General features: G+C 41.6%; 1 pseudogene; it reads right to left on the bottom strand.

Annotated features, from left to right (window-relative positions):
- Positions 1-377: 377 nt before the first annotated feature.
- LOC129623822 (ribonuclease H2 subunit B-like) lies at positions 378-1,107 on the bottom strand (annotated as a pseudogene).
- Positions 1,108-10,758: the final 9,651 nt, after the last annotated feature.

The raw sequence follows: 10,758 nt of genomic DNA, 5'->3' as shown, positions 1-10,758 counted from the left end.
AGAAAGCAGATATTTTCGCTCAATTTCACTTTCAAAGGTCCAAATCATTCCAATTTTTTTTTAACATGTTTTGCACCAAAAAAGGAATCAATACTTTTCATTCCACTCTTGTTAACTTTAGCCAAAGCCTTCTGCTGCTGCTAAGTCGCTTCAGTCGTGTCCGACTCTGTGCAACCCCATAGATGGCAGCCCACTAGGCTCCTCTGTCCCTGGGATTCTCCAGGCAAGAACACTGGAGTGGGTTCCCATTTCCTTCTCCAAAAGCCTTCTGAGTTGTGGTCATTTTACTATTTTTCTTCACAGTCTTGAAATCTTTACAATTAAACAGTGTAATCTTCTTTTGCTTCTACAGGCTTATCTGATAACTTTGTTTTCTTCTATGGAGGGTTTGGCACTGAAGCTGGACGTTCTGGAAGCTTAAAATATTTAGATAAGTTATCACTTATTTGTTTAGGGATGTATCAGATATCAGACCATGGGCATAATGGACATGATACTCATCCTTGTCACGGGAAACCTGGTCACTAGAGAAAAACGCAATAGACTGTACCCTGGCACTGACATTTACCTTATTGGTTTTTAATGCTGCCATTGTCTCATTAACCTTTTTTTTTTTCTAATCATTTTAATGTCTTCTCTTTGCTGTACTTGTAGTATTTCTTCTTGTCTATTTCTTTCTCCTCTGTCATGTGTCTATAACTTCTCAAGTTCAGGAAGTTTCAGCAACAAGTTGCAATCCGGGAACACGTCATCCATCACAACTTGATCCAGGGGCTGAAACTTCCCCTCTTTACTGGCCATTATAAGGTACTGGAGAAGTAGAAACAGCGAGTCCATAGGTGTGGCAAAGTGATGAAGACCTCCTGCTTGAACTGATTCATTTATAAACCAATAATTTTTTTTTTCCTTGAAAATTTTTATTTCAAACAGCTGCGGTAGACACATATTCAACAAGTAAATGGCTCCTTCCCCTGAACGTAGGTTAGCCAGTTTTATAAACACAAGCCCACTTTTCATCTTCTTTGACGCATCCTTTAAATATTCCAGGAGCAGGAACACGTGCTGCCAGGCACGAGCCCCGTCCAGGCTGTCCGCGCCGCCCGCCATGCCGCTCGTCCCTCTCTCGGCGGCGGGCCTCAGCCTTCAGAGCGCGGCTACGGCGAGAAGAGAGGCGGTTGGCAAATGCGGGCAGAAGGGCCGATTCCGAGGATTCCGAGAAGCGCGGCGCGCGGCGCTGCCAGCAGCACGGCCTGCCAGGCGAATGTCGTTTCCTTTCCGTAGTCCACAGCAGCCAGGCTTTCCGTGTTTAAATTGAACACCAGGCCCAGGCCGTCTGCCCACTCGATTTTTACTTTTTTGAATGATGTAATAAAAAGATACAATTTTATTCTTTGTGTAGGTATGTAAATAAAGTTTCCCAACACTTTATTGAACAGACTTCTTTCCCCATTGTATATTTCTGGCACCCTTGGTAAGGATCACTTGGCCGTACAGACAACCACTGAATTACAGGGGTTCAACTTAACAATTCTTCAACTTAACAACGAAGGGAAAGTAATATACATTCAATAGAAAATGTACTTTGAATTTTGATTTTTCCCAAGGATAGAGATATTCAGTACAGTGACAGCAAGCCACAGCAACTAGGGAGTTAAGCAGTTGTAAGGGGAAATAACCAAAACACTTATAACTGTTCTGTACCCATATAATCATTGTTTCTCACTATCAGTACAGTTTTAATGAATTATTTAAAAGACATTAGATACTTTATTATAAAATAATCTTTGTGTTAGATGACTTTGCCCAAATATAATCTAAGTATTCTGAGCATGTTTAAGGTAAGCAAAGTTATGCTGATCCTGCGGTAGGTTAGCTGCAAGAATTGCATGTTTAATTTAGAATATTTTCAGCTTACAATGAGTTTGCCAGGAGATGACCGCATCATAAGTACAGGAAGTCTTTATACACATGGGTTTATTTCTGGGTTCTCTATTGTATTGGACTGTATATCTTTGAGCAAGAACGCTACAGCTTTAACTACTGCAACTTTGTAATGTTGACATATTTTAAAGTTAAGTGTAATACTTCCAGCTTTGTGATTCTTTCTCAAGATTGTTTGGACTATTTGGAGTTTTTGTAATTCTATAATAATTTTAGGATTTTTTTTTCCTATTTCTGTAAAAAATGCCATTGGAGTTTGGACAGAGATTGCATTGAATCTGTAGTTTCATTAGTGTGTTCATTTTAGCAATACAGCCTTCTCTAAAATTTCCTCTTAAAATATTTAGATTTATGTTTCGGGTAAGTGTGGTTTCCTCCATTTTTATCAATGCTCTTATTATTTTATAAAAAAGTGAACAAAAAGATCATCATTGACATGTTCATTGTAAATAATATATTTTAGTGTTAGAAAAATCCTTTATTTAAAACTTTGAGCAAAATTCCCTTGTTTAATATTTAGATCTGACCACTGTGTGTTTATCTTTATTATGTACATGTGTCAATATGTCTTTGCCCATCTTTTTATTCTCAATAAGTATGGTATATTTTAGATAATTCTTTATATCATACTATGTTGAACATTCAAAGAATGCTCAAACTAACACACAATTGCACTCATCTCACATGCTAGTAAAGTAATGCTCAAATTCTCCAAGCCAGGATTCAGCAATATGTGAACCATGAACTTCCTGATGTTCAAGCTGGTTTTAGAAAAGGCAGAGGAACCAGAGATCAAATTGCCAACATTCGCTGGATCATGGAAAAAGCAAGAGAGTTCCAGAAAAACATCTATTTCTGCTTTATTGACTATGCCAAAGCCTTTGACTGTGTGGATCACAATAAACTGTGGGAAATTCTGAAAGAGATGGGAATACCAGATCACCCGATCTGCCTCTTGAGAAATTTGTATGCAGGTCAGGAAGCAACAGTTAGAACTGGATGTGGAACAACACACTGGTTCCAAATAGGAAAAGGAGTTCATCAAGGCTGTATATTGTCATCCTGTGTATTTAATTATATGCAGAATACATCATGAGAAATGCTGGACTGGAAGAAACACAAGCTGGAATCAAGATTGCCGGGAAAAAAATCAATCACCTCAGATGTGTAGATGACACCATACTTCTGGCAGAAAGTGAAGAGGAACTCAAAAGCCTCTTGATGAAAGTGAAAGAGGAGAGTGAAAAAGTTGGCTTAAAGCTCCACATTCAGAAAAGGAAGACCATGGCATCCGGTCCCACCACTTCATGGGAAATAGATGGGGAAACAGTGGAAACAGTGTCAGACTTTATTTTTGGGGGCCCCAAAATCACTACAGATGGTGACTGCAGCCATGAAATTAAAAGACGTTTACTCCTTGGAAGGAAAGTTATGACCAACCTAGATAGCATATTCAAAAGCAGAGACATTATTTTGCCAACAAAGTTTCCTCTAGTCAAGGCTATGGTTTTTCCTGTGGTCATGTATGGATGTGAGAGTTGGACTGCAAAGAAGGCTGAGCACTGAAGAACTGATGCTTTTGAACTTTGGTGTTGGAGAAGACTCTTGAGAGTCCCTTGGACTGCAAGGAGATCCAACCAGTCGATTCTGAAGGAGATCAGCCCTAGGATTTCTTTGGAAGGAATGATGCTAAAGCTGAAACTCCAGTACTTTGGCCACCTCATGTGAAGAGTTGACTCATTGGAAAAGACTCTGATGCTGGGAGGGATTGGGGGCAGGAGGAGAAGGGGACGACAGAGGATGAGATGGCTGGATGGCATCACTGACTCGATGGACGTGAGTCTGGGTGAACTTCGGGAATTGGTGATGGACAGGGAGGCCTGGCGTGCTGCGATTCATGGGGTTGCAAAGAGTCGGACATGACTGAGCAACTGACCTGATCTGATCTGATCTGAGGTTGGATATTCAGCAGTGGCCACAGGACTAGAAAAGGTCAGTTTTCATTCCAATCCCAAAGAAAGGCAATGCCAAAGAATGCTCAAACTACCGCACAATTACACACATCTCACACGCTAGTAAATTAATGCTCAAAATTCTCCAAGCCAGGCTTCAGCAATACGTGAACTGTGAACTTCCATATGTTCTGGTTGGTTTTAGAAAAGGCAGAGAAACAAACTGCAGAGATCAAATTTCCAACATCTGCTGGATCATGGAAAAAGCAAGAGAGTTCCAGAAAAACATCTATTTCTGCTTTATTGACTATGACAAAACCTTTGACTGTGTGGATCACAATAAACTGTAGAAAATTCTGAAAGAGATGGGAACACTAGACCACCTGACATGACTCTTGAGAAACCTGTATGCAGGTCAGGAAGCAACAGTTAGGACTGGACATGAACAACAGACTGGTTCCAAATAGGAAAAGAAGGACATCAAGGCTGTATATTATCAGCTTGCTTGTTTAACTTATATGCAGAATATATCAAGAGAAATGTTGGATTGGAGGAAGCACAAGCTAGAATCAAGATTGCTAGGAGAAATATCAATAACCTCAGATATGCAGATGACACCACCCTTATGGCAGAACATAAAGAAGAACTAAAGAGCCTGTTGATGAAAGTGAAAGAGGAGAGTGACAAAGTTGACTTAAAGCTCAACATTCAGAAAAGGAAGATCATGGCATCTAGTCCCATCAGTTTATCGCAAATAGATGGGAAAACAGTGGCTGACTTTATTTATGGGGGTCACCAAAATCATTGCAGATGGTGATTGCAGCCATGAAATTAAAAGACACTCCATGGAAGGAAAGTTATGACCAATCTAGACAGCATATTAAAAAGCAGAAACATTACTTTGTTAACAAAGATCCATCTAGTCAAGTCTACAATTTTTCCAGTAGTCATGCATGAATGTGAGAATTGGACTATAAAGAAAGCTGAGTGCCAAAGAACTGATGCTTTTGAAACTAGGTGTTGGAGAAGACTCTTGAGAGTCCCTTGGACTGAAAGGAGATCCAACCAGTCCATCCTAAAGGATATCAGTCCTGCGAGTTCTTTGGAAGGACTGATGTTGAAGCTGAAACTCCAATATTTGGCCACCTGATGTGAGGAGCTGACTCATTTGAAAAGACCCTGATGTTGGGAAAGATTGAGGGCATGAGGAGAAGGAGATTTCTTACACCCATTTGAAGGCAGGAAGAGAATGGGACAACAGAGGATGAGATGGTTGGATGGCACCACGAACTCAATGGACATACGTTTGGCTAGGCTCTGGCATTTGGTAATGAACAGGGAGGCCTGGCATACTGCCGTTCATGGGGTCCCAAAGAGTCAGACAGGACTGAGCGACTGAACTAATTGACTGATTGATAATCAGTACAGTTCAGTCTCTCAGTCCTGTCCGACTCTTTGCGACCCCATGAATCTCAGCATGCCAGGCCTCCCTGTCCATCACCATCTCCTGGAGTTCACTCAAACTCATGTCCACGAGTCAGTGATGCCATCCAGCCATCTCATCCTCTGTCGTCCCCTTCTCCTCCTGCCCCCAATCCTTCCCAGCATCAGAGTCTTATCCAATGAGTCAAGTCTTTGCATGAGGTGGCCAAAGTACTGGAGTTTCAGCTTTAGCATCATTCCTTCCAAAGAAATCCCAGGGCTGATCTCCTTCAGAATGGACTGGTTGGATTTCCTTGCAGTCCAAGGGACTTTCAAGAGTCTTCTCCAACACCGCAGTTCAAAAGCATCAATTCTTTGGCACTCAGCTTTCTTTATAATCCAACTGTCACATCCATATATGACTACTGGAAAAACCATAGCCTTGACTAGAGGAACCTTTGTTGGCAAAGTAATGTCTCTACTTTTGAATATGCTATCTAGGTTGGTCATAACTTTTCTTCCAAGGAGTAAGCGTCTTTTAATTTCATGGCTGCAGTCACCATCTGTAGTGATTTTGGAGCCCAAAAAAATAAAGTCTGACACTGTTTCCACTGTTTCCCCATCTATTTCCCATGAAGTGGTGGGACTGGATGTCATGATCTTCCTTTTCTGAATGTGGAGCTTTAAGCCAACTTTTTCACTCTCCTCTTTCACTTTCATCAAGAGGCTTTTGAGTTCCTCTTCACTTTCTGCCAGAATGGTGGTATCATCTGCATATCTGAGGTTATTGATATTTCTTGATTCCAGCTTGTGCTTCTTCCAGCCCAGCGTTTCTCATGATGTACTCTGCATAGAAGTTAAATAAGCAGGGTGACAATATACAGCCTTGATGTACTCCTTTTCCTATTTGGAGCCAGTCTGTTGTTCCATGTCCATTTCTAACTGCTGCTTCCTGACCTGCATATAGGTTTCTCAAGAGGCAGGTCAGGTGGTCTGCTATTCCCATCTCCTTCAGAATTCTCCACAGTTTATTGTGATCCACACAGCGAAAGGCTTTGGCATAGTCAATAAAGCAGAAATACATGTTTTTCTGGAACTCTCTTGCTTTCTCGATGATCCAGCAGATGTTGGCAATTTGATCTCTGGTTACTCTGCCTTTTCTAAAACCAGCTTGAATATCTGGAATTTCATGGATCATGTATCGCTGAAGCTTGGCTTTGAGAATTTTGAACATTACTTTACTAGCATGTGAGATGAGTGCAATTGTGTGGTAGTTTGAACATTCTTTGGCATTGCCTTTCTTTGGGATTGGAATAAAAACTGACCTTTTCCAGTCCTGTGGCCACTGCTGAGTTTTCCAAATTTGCTGGCATATTGAGTGCAGCACTTTCACAGCATCATCTTTCAGGATTTGGAATAGCTCAACTGGAATTCCATCACCTCCACTAGCTTTCTTCATAGTGATGCTTTCTAAGTCACACTTGACTTCACATTCCAGGCTGTCTGGCTCTAGATGAGTGATCATACTGTCATGATTATCTCGGTCGTGTAAATCTTTTTTGTACAGTTCAATCGTGGGCGGCTGTGATGTCGCAGAAGCGCGGCAGAGAGGAGCTACCCCACATCCAACGTCAGGGGCAGCAGCCAAGAGTGCCAGGCTGCAACAGTGCAGGAATGGCCAAGATGAGCTACCCTGCGTCCAAGGTCAGGGGCGGCGGCCAAGAGGAGCTACCCCATGCCCAAGGCCAGGGGCAATGGCCGAAAGGAGCAACCCCATGTCCAAGAAGCGGTGGCTGCGCAGGTGCAGGAGGGCCTAAAGGAGCTACTCCACGTTCAAGGTCAGGAGGGGCGTCGGTGAGGAGATACCCCTTGTCCAAGGTAAGGAGCAGCAGCTGCGCTTTGCTGGAGCAGCCGTGAAGAGATACCCCACATCCAAGGTAAGAGAAATCCAAGTAAGAAGGTAGGTGTTGCAAGAGGGCATCAGAGGGCAGACATACTGAAACCATACTCACAGAAAACTAATCAGTCTAATCACACTAAGACCACAGCCTTGTCTAACTCAATGACTGATGTTGGATAACATTATATAATATAAAAATCTACTCTTTTTAATACAGGAAAAATCTTAATGGCATATGCTACTGTAATAGCTATATTTGATATTAATATTATTACTTCCGTGGTGACTCAGAGGTAAAAGAATCTGCCTGTCAATGCAGGAGATGCAGGAGACTGAGGTTTGATCTCTGGGTCAGGAATATTCTGTGGAGAAGGGAATGGCAACCCATTCACTTACACTTCTGGTATTCTTGCCTGAAACATGTCATGGACAGAAAAGCCTGGCTGCTTACAGTCCAAAGGGGTCACAAAGAGTCAGACACAACTGAGCCCACACACACTTATTACTTATATTTTAATTCTTATTTTCTGTCGTTTTTTTAAGTTTCATATATTGTCTATTTATTTGTGTTCCATTATTCTGATAATTAGAAAGGTTTATGCTGAGAGGTTATATTCACAAGTTTATATAAAACCCTTAGTTTTCTAATTATTGCAACAATATCTATTCTTCTACAAAATTAAAATAGTAAGTAGAGTATTAGTGTTTTTAGAGTATTTCCTCTTTCCACTCTTTTCTTACTGTTCAGTTTTTGTATTATTAAATATTATTAGGTTTGATTTTAGTTACAGAGCTGAGGCAATCAGCAAATGACTCTAATCTACAAAAGAAACGTGAAAAATAGGCTTGCTGACAGTCAAACCATACTATTCCCCTAAAATGCTGAAAAAACATAGCATGACCATGTTTGAGACAAGGAAGAAAAAAGGCCACATCACAAAGACAAAAGAATGTCTAAAATTGCTCTCCTAACTAATGTGACTGGTTGATATTTTATTAAAAATGGAAACTCAAATGGAATATCAATGCTTATACCTCTAAGATTAGTGAATTAAGACATTCTGTCATTAAATGGCCCCTGTTCTTGACAGCATCTGATTAAACCTGATCTGCTGCTGCTACTGCTGCTAAGTCGCTTCAGTCATGTCCCACTCTGTGCGACCACATAGACGGCAGCCCACCAGGCTCCCCCGTCCCTGGGATTCTCCAGGCAAGAACACTGGAGTGGGTTGCCGTTTCCTTCTCCTAAATCTGATCCACTATTCCTTAATTCAGAGAAGGCGATGGTGCCCCACTCCAGCAGTCTTGCCTGGAAAATTACATGAACAGAGGAGCCTGGTAGGCTGCAGTTCATGGGGTCGCTAAGAGTCTGGCACGACTGAGCGACTTCACTTTCACTTTTCACTTTCATGCATTGGAGAAGGAAATGGCAACCCACTCCAATGTTCTTGCCTGGATAATCCCAGGGACGGGGGAGCCTGGTGGGCTGCTGTCTATGGGGTCATACAGAATCGGACATGACTGAAGTGACTTAGCAGCAGCATTCCTTAATTACTTCTCAGAACCATCCACCACAAATCCAACTCCTCTAAGATATGTTTAGGTGCCCTAGTTTCTCTGGTTAGTGTTCTGCTCTGTGGCACCAAGTTCATTAAACTTTATATGTGACAGTAAATGCAATTGATGAAATAAACATATACACATTTTATATATAAAGAATGAATAGAGGATACTTATGAAGAGAAACAAAAGCTCAACATTCAGAAAATGAAGATCATGGCATCTGGTCCCATCACTTCATGGGAGATAGATGGGGAAACAGTGGAAACAGTGTTAGACTTTATTTTGGGGGGCTCCAAAATCACTGCAGATGGTGACTGCAGCCATGAAATTAAAAGACACTTACTCCTTGGGAGAAAAGTTATGACCAACCTAGATAGCATATTCAAAAGCAGAGACATTACTTTGCCAACAAAATCTGTCTAGACGAGGCTATGGTTTTTCCAGTGGTCATGTATGGATGCGAGAGTTTGACTGTGAAGAAAGCTGAGCACTGAGGAATTGATGCTTTTGAAGTGTGGTGTTGGAGAAAACTCTTGAGAGTCCCTTGGACTGCAAGGAGATCCAACCAGTCCATTCTGAAGGAGATCAGCCCTGGGATTTCTTTGGAAAGAATGATGCTAAAGCTGAAACTCCAGTACTTTGGCCACCTCATACAAAGAGTTGACTCATTGGAGAAGACTCTAATGCTGGGAGGGATTGGGGGCACGAGGAGAAGGGGACGACAGAGGATGAGATGGCTGAATGGCATCACTAACTTGATGGACGTGAGTCTGAGTGAACTCCAGGAGATGGTGATGGACAGGGAGGCCTGGCGTGCTGCGATTCATGGGGTTGCAAAGAGTCGGACACAACTGAGCAACTGAACTGAACTGAACTGAACTGATAAAGAGAAACTCTAATACATATCTGCTGGAACTAGGTAAGTAGAAGTAAACTTACCTTAGGAAAATTTCCTGGTAAATTTTTCAGATATATGTATATCTGTAAAACACTTTGTTCTCAACTCCACAGATATAATTTTTTGAAAGCAATGATAATAATGCCAAAATGATTCATATAAATAAGTAGCCTTTTTGTTTGTTTGGCTTATAAACAACAAACTTTTATTTCTCATGGTTCTGAAGGTTTAGTTCATTTTAGTTCAGTCACTCAGTTTTGTCTGACTCTTTGTGACCCCATGGAATGTAGCATGCCAGGCTTCCATGACCTTCATCAACTCCCAGACCTTGCTCAAATTCATGTCCTTTGAGTTGGTGACACCATCCAACCATCTCATCCTCTGTTGTCCACTTCTCCTCCTGCCTTCAATCTTTCCCAGCATCAGGGTCTTTTCCAATGTGTCAGTTCTTCACACCAGGTGGCCAAAGTACTAGAGTTGCAGCTTCAGCATCAGTCCTTCCAATGAATATTCAGGTCTGATTTCCTTTAGGATTGACTGTTTGGATCACCTTGCTGTCCAAGGGACTCTCAAGAGTCTTTTCCAACACCGCAGGAAACCAGAAGGGAAAGAGACACGTGTACCCCAATGTTCATCACAACATTGTTTATAATAGCCAGGACATGGAAGCAACCTAGATGTCCATCAGCAGATGAATGGATAAGAAAGCTATGGTACATGTACACAATGGAGTATTACTCAGCCATTAAAAGGAATACATTTGAATCAGTTCTAATGAGGTGGATTAAACTGGAGCCTATTATACAGAGTGAAGTAAGCCAGAAAGAAAAACACCAATACAGTATACTAACGCATATATATGGAATTTAGAAAGATGGTAACAATGACCCTGTGTACGAGACAGCAAAAGAGACATTGATGTATAGAACAGTCTTATGGACTCTGTGGGAGAGGGAGAGGGTGGGAAGATTTGGGAGAATGGCATTGAAACATGTATAATATCATGTATGAAACGAGTTGCCAGTCCAGGTTCAATGCACGATACTGGATGCTTGGGGAAAGTGCACTGGGATGACCCAGAG

The sequence above is a fragment of the Bubalus kerabau genome, chromosome 11 (assembly GCF_029407905.1).
Source record: "Bubalus kerabau isolate K-KA32 ecotype Philippines breed swamp buffalo chromosome 11, PCC_UOA_SB_1v2, whole genome shotgun sequence".
Lineage (NCBI taxonomy): Eukaryota > Metazoa > Chordata > Mammalia > Artiodactyla > Bovidae > Bubalus > Bubalus kerabau.
This window is presented reverse-complemented; position numbering and strand designations above follow the sequence as displayed.